This window comes from Ambystoma mexicanum, chromosome 3q, assembly GCF_040938575.1.
Source record: "Ambystoma mexicanum isolate Mex_15411 chromosome 3q, UKY_AmexF1_1, whole genome shotgun sequence".
NCBI classification, from domain to species: domain Eukaryota; kingdom Metazoa; phylum Chordata; class Amphibia; order Caudata; family Ambystomatidae; genus Ambystoma; species Ambystoma mexicanum.
Genome location: NC_090926.1, coordinates 36,103,823 through 36,130,486, shown reverse-complemented (window position 1 = coordinate 36,130,486; position 26,664 = coordinate 36,103,823). Strand labels below are relative to the sequence as shown.

At 49.0% G+C, this 26,664-nt stretch overlaps 1 protein-coding gene across 2 annotated transcripts in view; it reads left to right on the top strand.

Annotated features, from left to right (window-relative positions):
* Positions 1-26,664, top strand: part of CIMIP4 (ciliary microtubule inner protein 4) — a 960,512-nt gene that overhangs the window by 417,959 nt on the left and 515,889 nt on the right. The window lies entirely within an intron of this gene.

Below are 26,664 nucleotides of genomic sequence, written 5' to 3'. Positions count from 1 at the left end.
TTTGCCAAACCCCTTGAATTTAGCAATAACGGTTTTGAAACTTGCAAATCTTGTATCAGTGTCTGCTTGTGATACCATGCCTCCCTTACAACTGTGGTGTGGTTAAAAATGTTGGAAGAAGTGACAAGATCACTTAAGGGCATTGTGAATTGTTATGGAAACATCCTGACAAATCAATATTGCTGATGCAAGTGTTTTGTGAACTGTTGCAGAATAATCCTGACAGAATCATTTTTGCTGATACTGATGAACTGTGGAAGTGTACATATTTTCTTAGAAGCATTGATGTGGAACTCTCTGCCACCAGTGGAGAGATAAAAGACTTGTTGAATAGTTTGAACTGTTGGTGAAGTCCAAGTGAGAGATTTATTGGAACAAGAAGAACTTTATTAGAACTTTGTTATAAGACGGAACTTCCTTATTTTGAACTGTTGATTGAAAATCTTGTTTCAATCTGGGGAAGGGGGAATCACCCATGTTACAAGGAGTAACAGGTTTTGAACATAACTTATTTCTGTTTTATTTCAATAGCCATATATCCTCTTGTTAAGGTTGTTGTATGTACAAGTGTGAGTGACAGATTCCTTTTGCTAGAATGTGTTCTTTAGTTGCTTTGATAGGCAGGGAAATCCTCATCAGGGTAGGGATAATGAGGTGTTTATCAAACCCTTTTGAGTTAATTAAATGGCATCTTATGAAAAGCCTTTACAAAGTTGTCCGTATCACATTTCTGACCCCTCACATGAGTGACCGGACACCTTGTTGCTTTGTGCTTGTGGTGGTGTTGGTGATAGCTCGTGGGTTGGCTGACCACCACGGATCCTTCATGGTCATGCCTTGACCTCCCTCGGGGCTCCTGCCCATTCACTTTCTCACGGTGGGGATTCACCGTAGCTCAGGCGTCTCCCTGTTCAGTAGAGTGTAAGCTTGAAACTCATGGGCTTCATGGCTCATGCCTACTCTGCCTCCTCCTGGTGCTACGCAGCGGTCTCTTGCCTGCATATGTGTCCCTGTGTCTCTCTTGCTTGTCAGGTACTGTCAGAAATATGTGGGTATTCTCCGAAGTAGACCCCGGGAAACCCTTATTCAGGTGGCCCGGGGCGGGCTGGCGGAAGAGCGAGGGAGGATCACCTGGCTAAGTGAACCCAGGGTTATACTTAGGGGAATATCCAAGGTGAGAGGCGGTATAAAACCAAAGTGAAAAGGGAGGAGGACAAGGTCCCGGGGGTTTTACTTGGTTATGATACATCTACCTCTCTTCCTTCCAATGAAGATCCCTTACTCAATTTCTGTCACCCCAACAAAACTGGCAAATCCCCTAGTAGCCCAAACCCTGTTACTCTCAAGAACCACAACTCCCAGAATCCCTGTCTCCCAGTGATTTTCCACCCAAATATTCTCAGTCACTCTCCTTCCCCATACCTGTGATTATTATTTCCTGCACTCTCAATCTGATCAGAAAACATACTACCATTCCCACAATCCCCCTTGTTCAGATCATGGTAGAAACTCTGATAATTTCCATTTGTTTCACGAACCTTACCAATCTCATCCTCCTGGGTTTACCAAAAACCCTAGGACGAAGGATATCACCTGTCATATCACTCCCACCTTTTCCAATACGAACACTTTTAAGCACTGTGATAACAAATGGACAAATGTTAAAACTTCACCTGACATGTCCCAACACAAGGGTCAGGCAGAGTCAGGAAATTGAGCAGAATCACACACACACCTGACAGCCCTTTCCCTTCCCCACAAGGATAAAAGGTGGAGCACAAGAGCACAGGAGGAGCAAGGCAGACCGCACGACATGAGGGCTAATTCAGAACGGCAGTTCAAGAGGAGGCGAAAGACAGCAAATACTGAGAGGGTGACAAGGAGAGACATGACCTTGCCCTTTCCGATCCAGGTCCGTGAAGCATCTGCAGTCAGAAACATAAGGCCGCGGACAAAGGCCAGCATGTGTTGCAGCAGAGCGCGATGGTACACAAGACCCTCCGCTGATAACCAAGCCGGGGAGAGACACTTGTCTTAGTGGTACCAACCTTGACTCGAAGGAGAAGAAAGCCAAGCAGTTCATCACAGCCAGTGAGTCGAGGGGAAAGTCGATAAAAAACCAGGCTGTGTTGAACAAAAAGTAACAAGCCGATAATTTGAACTTTGGAAAGTGTAAAAGAACTATTAAGAAAAGGGGGGAAAAGCCTGCAACAGAGGCATCCGGCACCATGTGGATGCTCACACAGGAAACTCTGGGCGATTACCCGATGATAAGAGACTCCTGTAACCAGCAGGTCTTGGGAAGAGGCGAAGTGAGGTCAAAGTGGTAATTCAGGGATCTTGTAAAATCCTCTGTACCGTCGAAAGTCTTTGACCGACAGATGATTGTGAAGAAGGGGAAGTGAATCTGTCATGCATCGCACGCCCGCTAGACTCCCTGCAGCACGCCCCGCAGCACGTCCAATTCCAACATCCGTTACACATGTAGGACGATGGGCCGCGTGAGCAGTTTGGGGTCCATACCTTACATCAAAGCAGAAGTCACATTCGGTCCCGGTTGTATCTATTTCTGCATTGGCAACTGCCGTGTCGCATTGGGTCAGACAGAGTCAGGCGGTCACGTTCACTTCCGGATCACGTGACAAGGAGATCCCGTGACCAAAAATCACTTCACAGCTGTTCTTCACGACTCTGTTTGGCGTTTGCTCTTCAATCTTGATTCCTGGATTACTCAAACTCGGACTTCGAACGACGGACTTCTTTTGGCTTTTCCCTTTGGATTTGGTGCTTTTTCTTGTGGATATCTGGCTGTTTTTGACCTCAGGACTTTCATACCGGACTTCTTTTGGTTCTTCCCTAGATTGATTTTCACTTTTTACGAACTTACGTACATCCACGTCTTCCACGTCAACAACTGCAGGTGGGCTCAGCAACTGGTGACTATTCTGACCACCATCCCAAGTCACCATCACCATTACCATCATCTGAAGGTGCTCCTCAAGCGCCCTCACATAATTGTATCTCAGGTCCCTCTATGGTTAGCAGCAACCTTACTACCACACATCGGTAAGCTTCTTCCTGGACAGTACTAGTCCATTACTAGTCCATTCTGTATACTTCAACTGTGATTGTTTGTACTAATAAGCGGCCTTGGGGTTTCCAGTGCCACGTGGTTCCGGCGTTCCAGCATCTCCCACCTGTGGCCTCAAGGATCACATAGAGAGTTATATTATCTCTCCCTGTGTGGTACTTGGGGACGGAGGCCCCTCTAATCTTCACGACAATCAAGCCTTGACAGAATCCTGCATGGTGAAGTTTAGGAAGAGTGAACTCAGCAGACGAAAAAGGGCAAAGTCTAAAAGTCCCATGAGGAATTGTTGGTAAAAATCAACAAGCGTGAACCCGGCAGAGGGAAGTCGACAACCAAGGGCAAAACCCAATGAACAGTGTTTTGTGAAGTTGGCAAGAGTGAACCTGGTGGAGGGATACTAAGGAGAAGGGACGAAGTCTGAAGTCCCGTAATGAACTGTGTTTCTTAAAGTTGGCAAGAGTGAACCCGATAGAGGGAGGCTAATGAAAAGGGGTGAGGCCTGAAGTCCCTGTGAACAGGGTGTTGACAGAAGTGAACCAAATCAAGGGAAAGTCACACTGCATTGTTTGAAAAGACATTAAGATTTGTGAAAACAGGAATTATTGCAAGAAAAGGGCAAGCGAAGTGTCCCCCTTGTGATTTGGGGTTAGAGCCTGGCCGAGGGAGATGCAGGGGTGATGTCAGGTTGGAGCGACATATTCTTTTACATACAGTTTCATATACTCATTTACATTGGGTCAGGGGAGACACATATTTAGTATAGAAAGGTTTTGGGAAGTTATTAGGGGTTATATTTTAAACAGCCAATTTTGCCCTTAACCTTCATTGCAGTCTATGGAAAATGCCCCAAGCCAAGATGGAGGTTCTCAGTCTAAATTCTAATTGGCTGGAGATTGTTTATAGGGAGGACAGTGAACATTGTAAACTGCCTTTCATCGTCTTTGCCCAGCTGAGAGGTCGTGTGCTTTGCTGCTCCTGCTTAACTTGTTCAAGGGTGTCAAGTTTCAAGCAGTCGAGCGTCATCTTTGAAAATATAAAAGGAGTCGTTTATGGAGTTTGGTGGAGACACAGGACAGGAGTGAGAAATTTCCAATTTTCTGAGAAAAGAAGTTTTCAAGTCTCAATCACAAGATAAGTGACTTTCCATGTTTTGATGAACTTTGTAAAAAGGTTATATTAATTTAAAAGGATTGAAATCGCAAATCTGTATCTTAAAACTGAAGCGCGTGCGTTTGTTTTCTTTCCTACGTATCATTTCAAACTAGCGCGTGATTTTTTTCCCCGTTACCTTGAGCCTGCGTGTGTGACTCTGCGCGTGAGAGTGCAGCGCGAGCGTGAACTTTGGACTCGTGTTTACTGTTCATATACGCAAGGGTTTTTCTACGTGAGTTCGCGTGTGTGTTATATTACGCGTCTCGTATCTGCGCGTGCGCAAGAACAAATCTATGTGGAGCTTTCGCACGAGCTCTCAGAATTGTCACGTGATAAAATAAAAGCGCGTGTGCTTTTTTCCCGCGATTTGGTTTTTGCGCGTATGCGTATTTTTTCGTGGGTTGGACTTTAGCGCGTGTGCATCTTACCCGCTATTTGGATTTTCAGCGTGTGTGCGTATTTCCCGCGACTTGGAGTAAAGCGCGTGTGTTTTTTCCCACGACTTGGATTTTCAGCGCGTATGCGTTTTACCCCGCGGTTTGGATTTTAGCGCGTGTGCTGGATTTTCCACGTGAAGATTTCATCGCAAGTTTAAAATTCGTTCCAAAGTAAAAGACACTCTAAAAAGAAAATATAAAAATAAATACAAGAACTTAAAAGAACTTCCTTAAACTTATTTGAAGAACTTTAGACCTTGTTCAAGAATCTTGAGGTTGAGAAGACGAACTACAAAGTTAAATATTACATTCATGGACCTGCTGAGAAGGCTGAATGATCTTTAAGATTCTGGTCAACAAGTAAGGAAGTCTTGTCTGCTTATTACTTCTCTGGGCATACTGAAGAGAAGTACCAGGTATGGTTTTTTGACTATTTTGGTAAAGGATATAGAGTTTTAAGGTTAGTATAGTAACCCATTGAGTAATAAGGTGTATTACATGTTTATGTTTTAACTACAGGTGAAGAACCAGCGAGTTGATAGCTGCCAGCCTGGTGTTTCTTTATTTGTCCCTTCCCCCTTTCCCCTGGAAGTTAGGTAAACTGAGCGGTTATATATATTATCAGCTCAGAGTGCCACATTTTGGGTGGATTTTCGGGGGTTCACCAGCTTCCGCAGACACAAAGATCTCAGCCTGACAGGTGAAAGCTCATCACTCAAACTTCATTTGAGATAAGAACTGTTTAGCTGTTCTGTGGAATATGATTGGAAAGGGGTCTATGCCCAGAAGAGGGGGGCCCAGAGGTGAAGCCGTCAGCCAAATTATACGGGGAACAGAACTTTGTGTTTGTTTGTCGAATGCATTAGGCCCTCAAAAGCAAGAGACTTTTATTGAAAGGAGACTTAACCATCGAAGAACCTGATAGCTGATTCGGAACTGTTGGCTCATGCTGAGAAGGCTCGAGTGTGTGTTGTGCTCCAAGGTGTAAAGACTGGTAGGGGGTGTCTGTACTTCCGCTCTCTATATGGTAGAGGAGAGGCACAGAAGACCCCAGCCAAGATTCTCTATAAGGTAGCAATGGACGAGCAATCAAGGCCTAGCTTCTCAGGAGGTGTTGCAGGCTGGTTCTTAAGTACAGTGTAGTCCCCGAACGCCCACAAAGGAATGTCCACACACTGTATTACTGAAAACACAGTCTTTATATAATTAATATTCAAAGGTATGTACACGATCACAACAACGCACTTTGTACTCGGAAGTCAAGAATGATAAATATATACAATTCTAAAGTGGTACCACTGATGTTATCAAATCTCATTAAAGTGCATCAACTGTACGGTTAAAATGTCACACAGATCAATAACCAGGAAACCAGCAATAGAGATAGGAAGGAACGCAAGATGGTTGAAACAGTAGGCAGAATACTGAACCCTACCACGAGGCACAGTTCTGAGTGGAGATCCCCCCACCTGGGCAACCTGTAAATAAGATATATCACACAAGCCCAGTCCATATGTTCAATAGTCTCACTTCTTCCTATTAAAGCTTTACCCCCCCCCCAATGTACCTGGTGGAGTAGAGTTCTCCGACGATGCGTCGACCGATCCTTCTTGAGTGCCTCCCTTTCAGGCGGGAGCCACGGATCATCGAGAGGTGTTGGGGAACTTGGCGTTCGGTGTCGGGGAATCGACGGCCCTTCTTGAGTGCCCTCCCTTTAAGGCAGGAGTCACGGGTCGTCGAACGTCCGACGGTGAACAGGGTGAACTACGGCAGGGAAGTGACAACTTCGTTCCTAGCGGTGCTCGTCGACGACAGAGCGTTGGCGTCCTGCAAGGAAGAGGCGTGCGGGGCACCTCGGTGACGATAGTTCTGGACCGCAAAGAGATGATGAAGAACTGTGGCCCACCAAGGGCGTCGAGTCGTCGGCGTCTCTGTGGTCTTTAGGTGGCGAGAAACCCACCGGTGGATGCTCCTCAGCGCGTCGACGGTCAGGCCTTCTCCAGCGGGAGACAAGCGGATGATGATGCAGACGAGAGCGTCCGATGATCAATTAAAGTTCTTAGGCAAACGGGAGCACGGCGGCTCCGGTCGGCGATGGCAGTCGTCGACAGTGGCAGACAACAATCTAAGGGCTTCTCTTTGAGATCCTGCAGCAGTCCCCCTATCGGGTTGGCAGCCTGTCGAAGGTCTGTCTACCAGGGAGCGCTGGGAAAGATCAGCTGTGCACGATGGTCCCTCGTAGCTCGGGAAGAGGGCGCCTTACCAGGTTCTCTCTGGGTCAGTCCTTGGAAACACAGCAGCCTTCAGATAGCGAGGGAGAGCCAAAGCACTCCTTCTCGTCCAGCGGGGGTTTCAAGGTCAAGCGTCAGTTACTCCAGTTACTCGTCGTAGTGGACTTCAGCTTCTGAACATGATTCCTAGCAGTGAGAGGTCCCCAGATATACTGTTGATCTCCCATTCATTCCGCTGGGTCACACTCAAGCATCCAGTCATGACTACGGGAATTCATGCAGGCAGGCAGCCAATCAGGCACACAAGGTATTCAGGCCATTCACTTCTCGCCAGACACTCACAACAAGTTATGTGTATTGGGACAAGTACCGAGCCATTCAACACTCCAAGCTGCATTCATACCGGTTTCGGGCAGGGCTGTCTCAGTCATTGTGTCAACCACCAGATACTAGACACCCACAACACAGAATGCATATTCGTCACACACTCTATTCACCCAGGTCCCACCCACAGGAGGTACCCAAAACATACATCACCGGGAAGGCTCCAGCTAGTCTGGCCGGGCCTTCACAACAACACCATATATGGCATTTCCACCCAACAGCCAGTCGGGGGGAAGGGACAGAGTCAGGACTTCCCAGGACTTTTGGGAATACAAGGTAATAGGTAATAGAAAGCAAGAGGCCACCGGCGCCATCTTGTTTTCCATCAGGAATCAACTGATCCCAATGGCAGGGCCGGGGTATCCCAAAATGGAGGATACTCCTTGCACCTGTCAAATTCAGCATGGAGCTGCCACCAGCCCATACCCTGCTCTGAGGGCCATCCACAGGTGCCCAAAAACATACACTAGGGGCACAGGGTTGTACCCCAACCCATGGGTGCCATAAGGGTATCCCACTGGACCGTTTACCAAACCAAAAGAAAGAAGAGAGCTGCACCGCCAGGAGTCCCACATGAACTCCTGTGCGGAAAACACGGCAGAACACATGATAAAAAGCAGTAAAGGACAAGGATACGGAGGCCCTGTCCCTCCGATGCATTTACAGCATCACAGTTGCCCCCTCCCAGACTGAGGTGGAGGGTGCCTAATCTCCCACGGGATAGGCACCCTCATCAAGACGGTCAACATACCTTCTGGAAAGGCCATCTGCATTATCGTGACTCTTCCCTGGTCTGTGCTCTATGGTGAAGTCTAGCCCTTGCAGGCTAATGGACCACCTGAGCAGTTTCGGGTTCTCACCCTTCATCTGCATAAGCCACTTCAGGGGCTTATGATCTGTTTGGACCTTGAAGGTTGACCCCGTAAGGTAGGGCCTAAAACGCCTAAGGCTCCAAACTATTCTAATACATTCCTTTTCAACAGTAGCCCACCTAGGTTCTCTACCCTTGAGTTGTCTACTGATGAATATGATAGGATGTTCTCTCGCTTTGTCATCTAACTGGGACAAGACAGCTCCAATTCCGGCGTCACAGGCATCCGTCTGGACGATAAAGGGTCGGCTGTAGTCAGGCGCACACAACACGGGTGCCCGACACAGACTTTCTTTCAAGCCATCAAAGGGCCTCTGACAGTCTTCAGTCCAATTGACCTTCCTAGGCTGTTTGGGTGAAGTCAGAGCTGTCAGCGGTGCAGCTATGGTTCCATAGTCCGCCATGAAATTGCAATAATACCTGGTGAGGCCCAAAAAGGCTCTCACCTGGGTTTGAGTAGTGGGAGTCTTCCAGTCCTGTACATCCTGTACCTTACTGGGGAGAGTTTGTAGTTGACCCCCTCCTACCTCATGACCAAGATACGTGACTTTCCCCTGAGCTATCTGGCACTTGGTGGCCTTGATAGTGAGGTTAGCCATTTTAAAGGCCTGCAACACTCTACCCAGATGTGTCAAGTGCTCTTCCCAAGTGGAACTGTAGACGGCAATGTCGTCTAAATAAGCCACACAAAAGGCTTCCAGCCCACTGAGAGCATGATTGACCAATCTCTGGAAGGTGGCAGGGGCATTCTTCAAACCAAAAGGCATGACCCTAAACTGGTAGAGTCCTTCGGGTGTTGAGAGTGCCGTCTTTTCCTTGGCATGGTCCGTCAGAGCTATTTGCCAATAGCCTGAGGTGAGGTCAAAGGTGCTCACAAATTTGGCAGCACCTATGGTGTCCACAAGCTCGTCAGCCCTGGGCAATGGGTGCGCCTCAGTTTTGGTGACGGCATTAACTCCTCGGTAGTCCACACAGAACCTCCAATCCTTGGTACCTGCCTGGGAACTTGCCTTGGGAACAAGGACCACAGGACTGGACCAGGGACTGGTTGAGGGTTTAATAACACCCAGATCCAACATCTTGGCGACCTCAGCCTGGTTGTGGTTCGTAACCGTATCTGAAATTCGGTAGCTCCTGCTCTTGACAGGCACGCTGTCACCAGTGTCAATCTTGTGCTTACGCCATGGTGTAAGGCCTGGCGTCAGCGAAAACAGAGAGGCATACTGCTGGAGCAAAGCCCTGCAGGCCCTCTGCTGCTCGGTTGTCAAATCTGGAGAGAGCTGCACTCCCTCCACTGAGCCATCCTGAGGGTTGCTATGCAGCAAATCAGGAAGGGGCTCACTCTCATCCTCTTCTTGCTCTGAAGCCAGCAAGAGACATGAGACTTCTGCTCGCCTGTGGAAAGGCTTGAGCCTATTGACGTGGAATACCTGAGGGGCTACCCCTGGGATTCCCATGTCAACCAGATAGTTGACCTCGCCCATCTTGGAGATTATCCTGAAGGGTCCAGTCCATTTATCTGCCAATGCCCGGGGCTTGGTAGGCTCTATCACGAGGACCTCCTGTCCCGGAGTCCAATCCACTTGCGATGCTTTAAGGTCATGCCAGTATTTGTTCAATTCTTGGCTGGCCTTGAGATTCGCTGTTGCTTGACCCATCATTTATGTCATCCTCCGCCTGAGGCCTAACACATAGTCCCCCACTTGCTTGGCGGGCCCGGGAGGGGTGGCTTCCAAACCTTCTTTGATCAAGGCAAGGGACCCCTCACGGGATGTCCAAAGAGTAGCTCAAAGGGGCTGAAACCAACACCCTCTTGAGGTACCTCTCTGTAAGCAAACAGCAGGCATGGCAGGAGGAGATCCCATTTCCTCCTTAGGGGCTCTTCCAAAGCACCTAGCATGCCCTTGAGAGTTTTATTAAATCTCTCAACCAGACCATTGGTCTGGGGGTGGTAAGAAGTGGAGAACTTGTAGGTTACCCCACACTCTTCCCACATGGTTTTCATGTAACTAGACATGAAGTTGGATCCTCGGTCAGAGACAACCTCCTTGGGGATTCCAATACGGGTGAGAATGCCCAGGAGAACCCGGGCAACCACCTTGGCTGTAACAGTCTGAAGGGGTATAGCCTCAGGGTGCCTGGTGGCATGATCTACCAAAACCAGGATGAACCGATGTCCACCTGACGTGGGAAGGTCAAGGGGACCGACGATGTTGATCCCCACCCTCTCAAACGGTGTGCCAACCACTGGCAATGGCTGCAGTGGGACGATGACACTGCCTCCAGTCTTTGCCAGACAACTGACAAGTTGGGCAGGTCCTGCAGTGGGACTCCACTTCTACTACCATCCGAGGCCAGTAGAAATGGGCAGAGAGCCTCTGCTTAGTCTTCTTGGTACCAAGATGACCAGCCAAGGGCACCTCATGCGCCAACTGCAGTAGGAAGGGCCTGTAAACCTGGGGTACCACCAACCTCTTGAGGGCCCCAGGTTCAGGCTTAGTGGGCTCACTAACAAGGAGCTCACCCTCCCAATAAATCCGGAAAGTCCTAGGCACCTCTCCTTGTGCCTGGGACAGGGCCAGTTTCCTCAGACCCTCGAGAGAGGGACACTCTCTCCGTCCTTTACAGAAGTCTGCCCGGGAGGGTCCCCCTTTAGCTAACAAGCAGTGAAGATCTGGATGATCCTCCGGGCTGAGAACTTCTCCCACAGGAGAGTCTTCTGGCTCTTCTCCCACAGGAGTTGAGACAGGGTTTACCACTGGACCCAGCCCGTCCAGAGCATGGATCCCAATGGGTGCTGTAGGAACAGCAGGAAGAGAAGGAGCTCCCTCCACAGAGGTGGCCTTCTTGCTCTTCCTTCGTCGTGCCTAAGGCCGCGCCTTCGGCTCGGGTACCTGACTCACAGCCAGACCCGGTGTCACCTGGGACCTAGTGACCGCAGCAGCAGTCATGGGAAGACCATCTGCGATCAATCCCAACTTGACTAGATCGTTACCTAACAAAATGTTAGCAGGGACATTGTCCTGAACCAGGACAGGAAGCTTTGCTATCTTGTCTCCAATTACGAGTGTGACTCGGGCTACAGGCGATAATTTGGGGGCCCACCAGCTAACCTGGTGGTTCTCAGAGGAGCATCTACATAGTCCTCTGGCTTGAGCAGGGTCCTGTCCACCACTGGCTGGCCATTCAGGAGGACACTTCTCAAAAATCTATGGGTGTTCTGTGGGATAGTCGCCAGTACTTCTCTACGGGAGCACCAAAAGTGATTCCTGTAGAGGAGGGGAGGACAGTGGCCTCCACCTCAGACATGGGGTAAGGGTAGGTCAGGAATTGAACAAATACTGGCATGACTTACCTTTACACTTGGAGTCACCCCTTTTGTGATCCAGAGCCCCACAGTCCCGACAAGTGCCGGGAGTGTAGGGTACAGTACTGGAACCACCGGGAGCCTGCTTTGCAGCAGGTGGACCACTACTCTTATTCCCACCCACAGATGACTTATCCCCACTAGGTTTTTGGGTTTTAGGAGAGGAGGGTTTAGGTTTATACGACTGTGACTGCTTTTGGGACTCCTCAGCTTTCTGAGAGGCCCCTTTTTCTTTGTCCTTGTCCTTCCCACTGGAGTCCTTAGGGGACACCCGGTGGGAGACCCACTTGTCAGCCAACCTAGCCAGCTTAAAGGGATCCAAAATGTTCTGGTCAGCAACATACTGACGCAGCTCCAGTGAACAGGCTTCAGACAAATGCTCAAAAAACAATAGGTGGGACAATTCAAAGAAAGTTTTCACCTTGTAGCCATCAATCCACCCCATCATATTCATGTGCGCAGCACTCACCCAGACAACCCAAGACACATTCTCTCTTTTCTTAAAATCCCTGAACCTTTTAAGGTATTGGGTAGGCGTCTTGCCAAACTTGGCAATCAAAGCAGATTTCATACACTCATACTGACCCCTTTCTTCCACACTCAGCTTCAGAATACAGTCATATCCAGTTTGAGGCACTCTGCTTAGCAAACACTTGGCCCAATCTCTCTTGTCAACAACATGAATTGCACACGCCATTTCAAATGCTTCAATCCATTCGAGGATATCAGAACCCTCCGAAAACACACCAACCAAATCCTTCATAAATGTACTTGCTGGGGACCTGACACTCTCACTGGGTTTCGCTGAAGTCTCCACTCGATCTTTCTCTAGCTGGATTCTCTGCCATTCAGTGTCCTTGTCTTTGAGTTCAAGATCCCTATTCTTGAGTTCAACTTGTTGCGCAAACTCGCCAACTCCTCTTTCTTAAGTTCAGCATCTATTTCCAACTTGCAATATTCAAAGGCCAATTTTATCCTTAATAACTCAAGTTCCAAGGAATTGCTGAGGTTCGGAACGGAGACCAGCAGGAATGGCGGCATTCCCAGAAACAGATTCAGCAGAAACCCCAGGGGCAGAGTCCTCATTGGTTGCACTCCCCCCCTCATCAAGAGTTTCACCATCGGTCTGGTAGTCCACCAGGGCAGCTATCAGCTCAGCCCTAGACATATCCACAAAGTCTAACTCCGTGGCTTCACAAGCACTCTGGAGAGCCTCTAAGCTCATCCGAGTCAATTTACCATTCGCAATAAACTCCATTGCTTGTAATGCAGTTATTTTGTACACACCCAAACCTTAATCTAATAAACTGCGGATACTTTGTAAGTGGCACGGTTATACACTGATTCTTAAAACCATAAGCATCCCACCCCTGCCACCAGTGTAAAGACTGGTAGGGGGTGTCTGTACTTCCGCTCTCTATATGGTAGAGGAGAGGCACACAAGACCTCAGCCAAGATTCTCTATAAGGTAGCAATGGACGAGCAATCAAGGCCTAGCTTCTCAGGAGGTGATGCAGGCTGGTTCTTAAGTACAGTGTAGTCCCCGAACACCCACAAAGGAATGTCCACACACTGTATCACTGAAAACACAGTCTTTATATAATTAATATTCAAAGGTATGTACACGATCACAACAACGCACTTTGTACTCGGAAGTCAAGAATGATAAATATATACAATTCTAAAGTGGTACCACTGATGTTATCAAATCTCATTAAAGTGCATCAACTGTACGGTTAAAATGTCACACAGATCAATAACGAGGAAACCAGCAATAGAGATAGGAAGGAACGCAAGATGGTTGAAACAGTAGGCAGAATACTGAACCCTACCACGAGGCACAGTTCTGAGTGGATATCCCCCCACCTGGGCAACCTGTAAATAAGATATATCACACAAGCCCAGTCCATATGTTCAATAGTCTCACTTCTTCCTATTAAGGCTTTACCCCCCCAATGTACCTGGTGGAGTAGAGTTCTCCGACGATGTGTCGACCGATCCTTCTTGAGTGCCTCCCTTTCGGGCGTGTGCCACGGATCGTCGAGAGGTGTTGGGGAACTTGGCGTTCGGTGTCGGGGAATCGACGGCCCTTCTTGAGTGGCCTCCCTTTAAGGCACGAGTCACGGGTCGTCAAACGTCCGACAGTGAACAGGGTGAACTACGGCAGGGAAGTGGCAACTTCGTTCCTAGCGGTGCTCGTCGACGACAGAGCGTTGGCGTCCTGCAAGGAAGAGGCGTGCTGGGCACCTCGGTGACGATAGTTCTGGACCGCAAAGAGATGATGAAGAACTGTGGCCCACCAAGGGCGTCGAGTCGTCGGCGTCTCTGTGGTCTTTAGGTGGCGGGAAACCCACCGGTGGATGCTCCTCAGCGCGTTGACGGTCAGGCCTTCTCCCACGGGAGACAAGCGGATGACGATGCAGACGAGAGCGTCTGATGATCAATTAAAGTTCTTAGGCAAACGGGAGCATGGCCGCTCCGGTCGGTGATGGCAGTTGTCAACAGTGGCGGACAACAATCTAAGGGCTTCTCTTTGAGATTCCGCAGCAGTCCCCGTATCGGGTTGGCAAGCTGTCGAAGGTCTGTCTACCAGGGAGCGCTGGGAAAGATCAGCTGTGCACAATGGTCCCTCGTAGCTCGGGAAGAGGGCGCCTTACCAGGTCCTCTCTGGGTCAGTCCTTGGAAACACAGCAGCCTTCAGATTGCGAGGGAGAGCCAAAGCACTCCTTCTCGTCCAGCGGGGGTTTCAGGTCAAGCGTCAGTTACTCCAGTTACTCGTCGTAGTGGACTTCAGCTTCTGAACACGATTCCTAGCCGTGAGAGGTCCCCAGATATACTGTTGATCTCCCATTCATTCCGCTGGGTCACACTCAAGCATCCAATCACGACTACGGGCATTGATGCAGGCAGGCAGCCAATCAGGCACACAAGGTATTCAGGCCATTCACTTCTCTCCAGACACTCACCACAAGTTATGTGTATTGGGACAAGTACCGAGCCATTCAACACTTCAAGCTGCATTCATACCGGTTTCGGGCAGGGCTGTCTCAGTCATTGTGTCAACCACCAGATACTAGACACCCACAACACAGAATGCATATTCGTCACACACTCTATTCACCCAGGTCCCACCCACAAGAGGTACCCACAACATACATCACCGGGAAGGCTCCAGCTACTCTGGCCGGGCCTTCACAACAACACCATAAATGGCATTTCCACCCAACAGCCAATCAGGGGGAAGGGACAGAGTCAGGGCTTCCCAGGACTTCGGGAAAACAAGGTAATGGGTAATAGAAAGCAAGAGGCCACCGGGACCATCTTGTTTTCCATCAGGAATCAAATGATTCCAATGGCAGGGCCGGGGTATCCCAAAATGGAGGATACTCCGCGCACCTGTCAAATTCAGCATGGAGCTGCCACCAGCCCATACCCTGCTCTGAGGGCCACCCACAGGTGCCCAAAAACATACAGTAGGGGCACAGGGTTGTACCCCCACCCATGGGTGCCATAAGGGTATCCCACGGGTCCGTTCACCAAACCAAAAGAAAGAGAGCTGCACCGCCAGGAGTCCCACATGAACTCCTGTGTGGAAAACCCAACAGAAAACACGATAAAAAGCAGTAAAGGACAAGTATACAGAGTCCCTGTCCCTCCAATGCATTTCCAGCATCACACAAGGTCCCACCTTGTCCCGTGCTGAAAATGTGGGGGAGAACCTTGGCAATCACATCCTGACTTATTATTTGTGAACACTTCTTTCTTTATTGAAATCCCCATCCCACACTCTTTCTGTAATTAGTTGTAAGGATTTGGCAATCATTTATTATTGTATAGGCCTTTTTATTTTGACACAAGGCCACATGGACTGCCTTATTTTCATTTGATGGTCGACGCTTGCTCCCATCTTAGATTTAGGTTTAGGTTGGGCGTTTTTCCCCCCTGAATTTACAGTCTAATAAACACCCTTGAACTGTGATCACTTGTGTCTGCCTTTACTGTTGCCACTGTGAGTTCTTTTCATATGGTGTTAGAATTGGGATTTGATCCAATTGATGATAGTTGGAGAACGCTGTTACATGTAGAGAGTCCAAATAGAGACAAGCCCCATCAAACTCTTCTTTCCCTCATTGGTGAGAAATCGATGGAGCGTATGATACAACCCTCCAGCTCCTAGAACAGAAAATGTTAGTCCAATTCCTCCCCTTTACCTTTCAATCTATTCCCCCGACCAAAAAACAATAGAGGAAAATGTTTATTGCCTTCAATGCACACTCTTAAGGATGAGTCACTCTACCACTACAGCCATCTGCACCCACATGCACAGTGTTAGGAAAGATATCTTAATTGTGGGTAATTTCCTTCCATGTGGCAACCCCTAAACTTTTTGCTGTTGGTTTCACCAGGATCTAGACTTTGCCAGAGAAGTGCAGCCTTCTGCCGCACTCCGCTGGGCTTTCGCTCCATTCTTACGGGGAAACTGACATGTGCTTAAGACAGTCAGTACCGGGAAACGTTGTTTTCCGTAGTTCTTTTATCATGTTGCAGCTTTCGCGCAACATGGCACAAGAGGGCACTGTAAGCTAGGTTACTGCTCTCTTGGGTCTTCTCTAGTCTTCTACAGGCCCTAGGTACACTCTTTGGATTGTTAATGAATGGTGCAACTGAATTACGGACGGGACTGGTGGCAGCGATCGTTTCTTTGTGTTTTTGAGCTCCTTTTGGCATTTAAGCGTATTTCTCGCGCTTAGCCCAAAATGGTGGCCTGGCTCCCAAAATGGCCAGACCACAAGGCTCTTTGTCCTGCCTGCTGACCGTCTTGCCCCATTCACCTTCCCCAGGTCGAGCCGACCCGGGGCCTTCCTTATTTGGGCATGTACTTCCCCGCGAAACACAGATGCTTTTGCGGGCTTCTACAGGTCTGGTGTGTGCTCCAGGATGTGGGCTGGGATGTCTGGTCCCAATATACATCCTGGGTGCCAGAGAGTCTAGTGTGTTGTGAATGCCTGGGACCACCGTGGTCCGTGATAGGTCCACGTATGGTGTGAGTGTTTTGTGAGCAGATCTCCCATTGGGTCCCCTCCGTTTTGGCGCGAAGGGAACCGTGGATAAGCGGGGGCTGGAAACACCACTACCATGTCGATCTCCTGAGTTCTCACGAACGAAGGAATACAGGAGCCAAGTATCCTGCAACTACGAGGCTGAACCGAGGAATCGCTGGTGACCCGCTGAAGGACTGCTCCTCTGCACTGCTGTCGCTTTGTGAAACCCTTTCTACCTCTGATCGAACGAGAAGGCCTGTACTGGTACTTCGACCCCTTGGAATAGTGGGAACAACTATTCTCGGCATCTTCACCATCTCCTGCACTTAAGCCTTCAGACGTGTCTCTGGGCCATCCAGCAGACTGACCAGCCTACCCAGGAGTCTTGCTCTGTAACCGCCGTCAGGTTGTGTTGTATTATGAGTCATTGTCACTCTCACACGATTCGTACACTTGGCATTCCCAGGTCTGAAGTGAGTAGTGTACATTTGGCTGAAATACACACGGCCGCTCCGTTGCCCTGCTGTGGTAACGAACTGTGCGGGTTCACTGCGTTTGGGACATCCTCAACTCAACTTCTGCTGCTGCGGAATCTACACGAAGCCGAGACGTCCCCTGCTCGTATCTGAACCTGCCAGCACTGAAACTGACGCGAAGAAGCCTGGGTCTGCCTGCATCGGGGACCGGTGAGTAGCCTCGCTAGGAACTGGTCGCCCTCCTGCAGTAGCCCATAGCGTTTCCCTGCTGTGTCTAACAGCATGCCTTTCCGTACTCGCGCTCTGCTTCTGCCCCCAGTGGAGGCTGTGCTTGAGTCGCGGAGCTCTTTTCATCTTCATTTGTTCATCGAACTAAACTGCCTGATTCCCTCGAAGAGACTCCCCTTTGCCCGTTGGCACCAGCGTGTGCAGGTACTTTTGAGCACAAGGCTCCACTCTTCGTAGGGCTTGGACTTCCTTTTAGTGAGGTGCCTCTGAAGGCGGACTGGGTGTAATTATTATTCACACTGCCTGTTTTCCTCCCCATCTAGGTGATCTACACATTTCGTGCGTCTAACTCGTTAGACTCATTTGTATTTGTATATATATTGGATTTGATTGGTATGTGTTGGTTTACTTGAGTTTTATTGTGATTTCTCGCTACGGTCAATGTTACAAAGGCCTTGTAATAAATGTGTCTATATTTTTAATATAACACCTTCTTGGAGTAATTTGTAAGTGTCTTTGCTTTGTGTGCTCATTGCGGGCTTTCAGTCACCCTCACCCCTCTTGAGACCTAGTCTTGGCCGCCGCGATCGCTACCCTGATTGGTCTGGCGTGACCAGGGGTTACCCTGTTCCAAGAAACTAGGCTGGCCTTCTGAACCTCTGCCCCTCCAGGACAGAGTTCAGAAATCCATCTTAACAAATTGGTGTACAGCGGTGGGATACGACTGAAGGTATCCAGTGTTGCACACGAGCGAAGGCATTTCAAGTTATTCCTACCAGGACACATAGTGAATTGTCGTAGTATAACTTTTAAAAGGCCATAGTCCTATCTAACAGTATGGAAACAAATACCTTGTTAACTTTAAATGCTTCTAAATCCAAAACATTGAAAAAGATGTGTGCGGAGAAAGGTGTCTCATCTCAAGGCACCAAAATGGATAGGATCCAAAGAATCGTGGCGTGGCAAGAAGCGCAGCTTGACGCTATAACTTCTGAGGACAGTGCGGAAGGAGGTGGGGCTGCTCTCACTGGTAGAATCGACGGTTCTGCCGCTGCACTGGTCCACCGCGACCACGAGGAAAGGGAGGATGAGATGTCTAATGTCTCCTCTGCCAGTGTTGCTGGGGAGGCCATGCTTGAATTCAAGAAGCAAGATCTGCTGTTTAGGCAGAAGGAGCTTGATTTCAACGTGACCAAACTAAAAATCGAACAGGCCGAAAAACAGAAAGACAGGGATCACCAGTTGGAACTGGCCAAGCTTCAGGTTGCAAATGGATCCAAGGGTCCTGGACATGGGTCTGGGGCCTCCTCTCCTCCACGATTTCCAAAAGATCTGCACAGTGTGTATGAGGAAAAGAATGACATTATGGACTGGCTGAATACGTTTGAGTATGCATGCGAAGTTCAACAAGTTGACAATGCTGATAAGATTGCCTGGTTACTCAGCAGACTGCCCCATTCTGGCTGTAGTGCCATTATGGAAATGTCGAAGGCTGAGCGAGCGGATTTCGCAATGTTAAAGCAAACTCTCATTTTAAAGTTTGATAAGACTCCTGCCCAATATTTAAAACGATTCCGAGAGTATAAGAAAAAAGAAGGTGGTACTTGGGTATCTTATGTAACCGAATCCTTAAAAAACTTGACTGGCTGGGTCGAAGGTTATAAGGTTTCTACCTTTGAAGGCATGATAAGTTTTGTCATGCTGGAACATATTTTTGCATCTTCTTCCCCAGAGCTTAAGCAGCATTTGGCAGATTCGAAGGAGATAGATCCTAAGAAGCTGGCCATTGCCGCAGATTTATGGGTGTCACATTGAGTGTCCCATAAGGACAAAACTCATCCTGGTAAGCAGGAGGAAGGGAAAAAGTCCAAAGATAAGGAGGGTGGAGAATCTGATAAATTTTCTTCTCAAAAGGGCCACAAAAAGAAAAATAAGGGTAAGACACAAGAGAACTCACAGGGTAGTGGAGGTCAGCCCCCGAAACAGAACTCTGGTTACAATAAGCCTCCCTATGTAAACAGACCCAATGGATCTTGTTTTGCTTGTGGAGCAACTGACCACGTGAAGGGGGATCCCCGGTATAAGATTAAACCTCTGGGGGGCCACTCCGCTAATCTGGCCTTCTACTCCTACGAGGAAGAAGAGATTACAGGGGCATCCTTCTCCTCAGACTCCTTCCCCAGCGGGATAGAAGCTGAGGTAGTTTGTTTCCCTGGGTTTCTGGAAGCCTAAAGTCGCAGAGGCTTATGCTAGGATTCCAGATAATACCAAGCACTACTTTAAAGACAGTGTGCTGATCAATGGAGTGGATACTCCAGCTCTTAGGGATAGTGGGTGCAGTCGAACTGTAGTGGATTCGACCTTGGTAGACTCAGAGGAAGTTGCCAGAGCTACGCTGATGCCCACTAAGTTGGCTGACGGCCCACCTCGCATGTTTCCAGTAATACCTGTAAATCTTACTTTAAATGGTACAGCAGTCAGAATTCCAGTGAGCATTCAGAGAAACGTCCCAGGAAAGGTCTCGTTAGGCAATGATCTCAGAGCTTTAGGGCTCGTAGGAGACACTGCTGACAGACCCTGCACACGGTCTCAAACACGGGCAGCATTGGCCAAGACCAATACGCTGCCCCAGCCGAAGGGGAAACCCAAGGCGAAAGGAGTAAGAAAGTCAAGACGAGGGAAAGAGAACATTCCCCCGAACTCGCCTACCACTGCGGTGGAGGAAGTTGGCCAATCGCCCGGGCCTGACGAGGAGGTGGCGATGCCTGGAGTATTTGACCCCAACGACCATCCTGAACTAAAAGACTTGTTAGTAGAAGGTGGTCCTGACAGGGAAGAATTCAGTAAAGGCCAACGTGAGTGCCCATCTCTGGGAGGCCTAAGGAGACAGGCCTGCTCCCAGCTTGAGGGTGAACCTCCTGGGACGCATCGGATTTATTGGGAAGGAGAACTCCTGTATAGTGAGCACACAGAGTCTACAGAAGGAGACCATAGGAGGTTGGTGGTTCCCCTTGCTATAAGACCCTTCCTCCTGCAGCTGGCGCATGAAGTGCCCCTTGCTGGTCACCTTGGTATTAAGAGGACCAAGCAAAGGTTATCCATGCACTTCTACTGGCCCAAGATGGGGGTGCAAGTAGAAAGTCATTGCAGGAGTTGTGCCTCCTGCCAGTTATCTGGTAGAAGTGGCTCAACAATCCAAGCTTCATTGGTACCACTCCCAGTTGTGGGAATACCATTCGAACGGGTAGGGAACAACATCGTTGGTCCCCTTGACCCGCAGACATCCTCAGGCAATAGGTTTATCTTGGTGCTAGACGACTATGCTACCAGATATCCTGAGGCCATCCCATTGAAAACTGTAACTGCCAAGTCAGTTGCAAAAGCGTTACTTGGCATCTTTACTAGGGTTGGCTTCCCTAAAGAAGTTGTGTCTGACAGAGGCAGCAACTTTATGTCAAAGTATATGCAGGCTATGTGGAAATAATGTGGGGTCACCTACAAGTTCTCTTCTGCATACCACCCCCAGACCAATGGTCTGGTGGAACGTTTCAACAGAACGTTAAAGAGCATGTTTGGGGCTCTGGAAGAACATCAGAGAAGAAAATGGGGTCTTCTTTTACCATGCTTACTGTTTGCCTACCGAGAGCTACCACAGGAGGGTGTTGGCTTCAGCCCCTTCGAACTTCTGTTCGGTCATCCTGTAGGGGGAGCCTTAGCCATAGTCAAAGAGGGATAGGAGATGCCCACTTCCCCTGTTACTACCAACGTAGTAGATTATGTGCTGGGGCTCAAAAAACGGATGGTACTTCTGATGGGCTTGGCTAGTGATAAATTGAAGGCAGGACAAGCGCTGGTGAAACATTGGTACGACCAGAAAGCTTCCCTCATCAACTTTACACCTGGTCAGCAAGTCCTGATCATGAACCCCATAAGGCCCCGAGCTTTACAGGACAAATGGTCAGGCTCTTACACAGTGGTGGAGCCCCTGGGTGAGGTCAACTATTTAGTGGACCTTGGAAGGCCTGGACAGGCTCCAGAAGTGTTCCACATAAATAGGCTGAAGGCTTTCGTCCCAAGAGTCGAAATCGCAGCGTTGCTACTGGCTTCAGATGTTGAGGAAGAGGAGTCTGAACCTCTCCCCGACCTGTTCCAAAGCGGTCCTTCAGATAGCTCCTTGGAGGGTGTCTGAGTGGCCGCTCACCTGACTTCTGATCAGCAGGATGAGGTGAAAAGTTTGCTTAGGCAGTTTTCCCCCCTATTTTCACAGTCGCCTGGTTTGACACCTTGGTGCAAACATAACATAACATAGACATAGGAGACAGTGTACCTACCAAGAGTTGGGGATACAGGATGTCAGACAAAGTACCGTCTACATTAAGACCGAGGTCAACGAGATGTTAGACCTTGGGGTGATTGACCCCTCTAGTAGTCCTTGGTCCAGCCCTGTGGTTTTGGTTCCAAAGGCAGGCACTTCTGAATTGAGGTTCTGCATGGATTACAGGGCTCTGAATGCTGTCACCAAGACAGATGCACACCCCTTGCCTCGAACAGATGAGCTGGTGGATACTTTGGGTGCCTCCAAGTACCTCAGCACATTTGACCTCACTGCTGGCTATTGGCAAATAGCTTTAGCAGAACATGCCAAGGAGAAGACGGCGTTTTCTACTCCAGACGGACTTTACCAATTCAGGGTAATGCCGTTCGGGTTGAAGAATGCAACTGCCACTTTCCAGAGGCTTGTGAATCATGTGTTGAATGGGTTGGACGAATTCTGTCTTGCATATCTGGACGATATGGCAGTTTTCGGTGCCACCTGGGAAGAACATGTGAAACACCTCGGGATTGTGCTCCCGGCTCTTCAGAAAGCACACTTGACCATAAAGGCTAGTAAATGCCAGATTGGACAAGGCGGCTCAGTAGTTTACCTTGGACATGCAGTAGGTGGGGGGAGGATACATCCTCTTCCCAGTAAAATGCAAGCAGTACAAGACTGGCCTACCCACACTACACAGACCCAAGTGAGAGCCTTCGTAGGACTCACAGGGTATTACCACAACTTCATGGCAGACTATGGCACCATAGCTGCCCCTCTGACTGCCCTCACCACTCTGAAGAAACCCAAGAAGGTAACTTGGACCGACGAGTGTGAGAAGGCCTTCAACGGCTTAAAAGAATCCTTGTGCCAGGCCCCTGTCCTCAGGGCCCCTGATTATCAAAGACCTTTTATTGTGCAGACGGACGCCTCTGACACTGGGATAGGAGCTGTACTATCGCAAGTAGATGAGAAGGGTAAGGAACACCCTATTGGTTTTATTAGTCGCCAGCTTAAGGACAGCGAGCTCAGATGGTCCACAGTGGAGAAAGAATGTTTCTCTGTTGTGTGGGCGCTACGGAAGCTGAGGCCCTACCTCTATGGGACCCACTTCACTGTGCAAACTGACCATAAGCCCTTAAAGTGGCTGATGAACATGAAGGGAGAGAATCCAAAGTTGCTTAGGTGGTCCATAAGTCTACAAGGCTTCGACTTCACTATTGAGCATAGGCCAGGTGTCCAACATAGCAATGCTGATGGGTTGTCCAGAATGTTTAACCGGCCTGAACAAGAGACTCATCCAGGGGTGGATTAGTTCCCCCTGTCCATAGTCAGGGAGGGGCGAGTGTTAGGAAAGATTTCTTAATTGTGGGTAATTTTCCATCCATGTGGCAACCCCTAAACTTTTTGCTGTTCGTTTCACCTGGATCTAGACTTTGCCAGAGAAGTGCAGCCTTCTGCCGCACTCCTCTGGGATTTCGCTCCATTCTTACGGGGAAACTGACATGCCCTTAAGACAGTCAGTACCGGGAAATGTTGTTTTCCGTAGTTCTTTTATCATGTTGCAGCTTTCGCGCAACATGCCACAAAAGGGCACTGTAAGATAAGTTACTGCTCTCTTGGGTCTCTAGTCTTCTACAGGCCCTAGATACACTCTTTGGATTGTTAATGAACGGTGCAAGTGAATCACGGACGGGACTGGTGGCAGCAATCGTTTCTTTGTGTTTTTGAGCTCCTTTTGGCATTTAAGCGTGTTTCTCGCGCTTAGCCCAAAATGGTGGCCTGGCTCCCAAAATGGCCAGACCACGAGGCTCTTTGTCCTGCCCGCTGGCCGTCTTGCCCCCTTTCACCTTCCCCAGGTCGAGCCGACCCAGGGCCTTCCTTATTTGGGCATGTACTTTCCCGCGAAACACAGATACTTTCGCGGGCTTCTACTGGTCTAGTCTGTGCTCCAGGATGTGGGCTGGGATGTCTGGTCCCAATACACATCCTGGGTGCCAGAGAGTCTAGTGTGTCATGAATGCCTGGGACAACCGTGGTCCGTGATAGGTCCACATATGGTGTGAGTGTTTTGTGAGCAGATCTCCCGTTGGGTCCCCTCCGTTTTGGCGCGAAGGGAACCATGGATAAGAGGGGGCTGGAAACACCACTACCATGTCGATCTCCTGAGTTCTCACAAACGAAGGAATACAGGAGCCAAGTATCCTGCAACTACGAGGCTGAACACGGAATCGCTGGTGACCCGCTGAAGGACTGCTACTCTGCACTGCTGTCGCTTTGTGAAACCCTTTCTACCTCTGATCGAACGAGAAGGCCTTTACTGGTACTTCGACCCCTTGGAATAGTGGGAACAACTATTCTCGGCATCTTCACCATCTCCTGCACGTACGTAAGCCTTCGGAAGTGTCTCTGGGCCATCCAGCAGACTGACCAGCCTACCCAGGAGTCTTGCTCTGTAACCGCCGTCAGGTTGTGTTGTATTACGAGTCCTTGTCACTCTCAAACGATTCGTACACTTGGCATTCCCAGGTCTGAAGTGAGTAGTGTACATTTGGCTGAAATACACACTGCCGCTCCGTTGCCCTGCTGTGGTAACGAACTGTGCGGGTTCACTGCGTTTGGGACATCCTCAACTCAGCTTCTGCTGCTGCGGAACCTACACGACGCTGAGATGTCCTCTGCTCGTATCTGAACCTGCCAGCACTGAAACTGAAGCGGAGAAGCCTGGGTCTGCCTGCATCGGGGACCGGTGAGTAGCCTCGCTAGGAACTGGTCGCCCTCCTGCAGTAGCCCATAGCGTTTCCCCGCTGTGTCTAACAGCACGCCTTTCCGTACTCGCGCTCTGCTTCTGCCCCCAGTGGAGGCTGTGCTTGAGTCGCAGAGCTCTGTTCATCTTCATTTGTTCATCGAACTAAACTGCCTGATTCCCTCGAAGAGACTCCCCTTTGCCCGTTGGCACCAGCGTGTGCAGGTACTTTTGAGCACAAGGCTCCACTCTTCGTAGGGCTTGGACTTCCTTTTAGTTAGGTGCCTCTGAAGGCGGGCTGGGTGTAATTATTATTCACACTGCCTGTTTTCCTCCCCATCTAGGTGATCTACACATTTTGTGCGTCTAACTCGTTAGACTCATTTGTATTTGTATATATATTGGATTTGATTGGTATGTGTTGGTTTACTTGAGTTTTATTGTGATTTCTCGCTACGGTCAATGTTACAAAGGCCTTGTAATAAATGTGTCTATATTTTTAATATAACACCTGCTTGGAGTAATTTGTAAGTGTCTTTGCTTTGTGTGCTCATTGCGGGCTTTCAGTCACCCTCACCCCTCTTGAGACCTAGTCTTGGCCGCCGCGATCGCTACCCTGATTGGTCTGGCATGTCCAGAGGTTACCCTGTTCCAAGAAACTAGGCTGGCCTTCTGAACCTCTGCCCCTCCAGGACAGAGTTCAGAAATCCATCTTAACACACAGCAAGAAACCTTGGAGTAATTTTTGAATCCACTCTCTCATTCTCCTCTCAAATTTCGTACATCTCTAAAAAGTCTAAACCATCAGCTACACCTCCTCAGAGGTACTCTACGTTTTCTCACTTCCGCCCAGGGGCTCATTGTCTCCAGAGCTCTGGTTCTCTCCAGGCTGGACTACTACAACAGCCTCTTCCTCAACCTCCCTTCTTCTGCCTTGTGCCCTCTGCAACTCATTCAGAACAGAATTGCAAGACTTATCCTTGGCCTCACGCCTAGGGACCGCATCTCTCGGCACTGAAATCCCTTCACTGGCTCCCTGTGGCTGCAAGGATCAAGTTCAAGACCCTCTGCATTGTTCACAAGGCTTTCTGGGGCCTGGGACCTACCTACCTGCAGTGCTGCCTACCTAAATACTGTCCCTCACAAGCTCATCAACCTCCAACCTTCTGCAAGTCAGCCGGTTCTCCAAGCCGAGATTTGGAGGGAGTTCCTTATCCTCAGCAGATGCCTCCCTCTGGAATAGCCTCCCTGCCGCCCTCCATCTTGAGCCTGATCTTCTTAAGTTACGGAAACTCCCCAAGTCCTTCCTTTTCTCTTCTTCCTTCTCCCTCCCCTTACCCTTCTTACCTAGTTTTCTGCTCTTTTCCCTCTGACCCTTCTTTTCCTTACAGCTTGCTGACTGTACCTGGTGTACCTCAGAGTCTCACAGGTCCTTGGCACCCCCACCTAACCTCTTTTGCATTTTCCTCAGCGTCCCACACCCCAGCCACACTCTCTGCACTTGAGAAATAACCCAAGAGAGTGGTCTCTCTGCACTTACCCCAGTCTCAACCGAGCGGGTGCACTTGGAACTCCCTCTCCTTGTGACCGTCTGTGCACTTGCACGATCCGTACGCACTGTGCCTGAAGATCGTCTATCTATTCTTCCTTGTCTTCACCTCTTAATTGCACTGGTAAAACTGCAGAATCGCCGTAAGGCCTATTTACTGCATTGCAAACTGTTAAATGTATTTTACGCACTTACTCTGCCTGTGCAGACTTTTATCGTCTCAGAATTTGAAGGGCTCTGAGTGACTTGTTTTTTCCACACTTTCCCACCCTCCTTGAGCGCTTTGAAAGATTTGCCTGTGAATAGGCGCTTTATAAATAAACAATACCATACCATCTATGTGGTACCCCACAGAAAACTGGGAGTTGATTTTTTTGCCACATTTTATCTTGTGGAGGTGAACTGAAATTCATCATTCTTAATTTCTCTCATACACCACGAAATATTCACCAAAGCAAAATACTGGGAACCCTCATGTACGCATTAGGAAGAACATTAATTGTTGCAACATCATTTACGGTACACTCGGAGTGGCCAGCTACTGTTGTTTGCTTAACTGTGTTGGCATGCTACCTCTTGCCTGGTTTGGGGTTTCCTTTCTCTTGCCCCTCGTTGTTTTCCTCCTTGTTATGGGGGAGGCAACTTGATTGGAGATGTCACTTGATATGATAGGATGAGATAGTTTATTTATCTAGTGCCTATACACAATGTGTTTCGCACTTCAAGGCAAGGAAGGGAACAAGGGAAAATACAATGACATTCTTACAGGCTATGAATA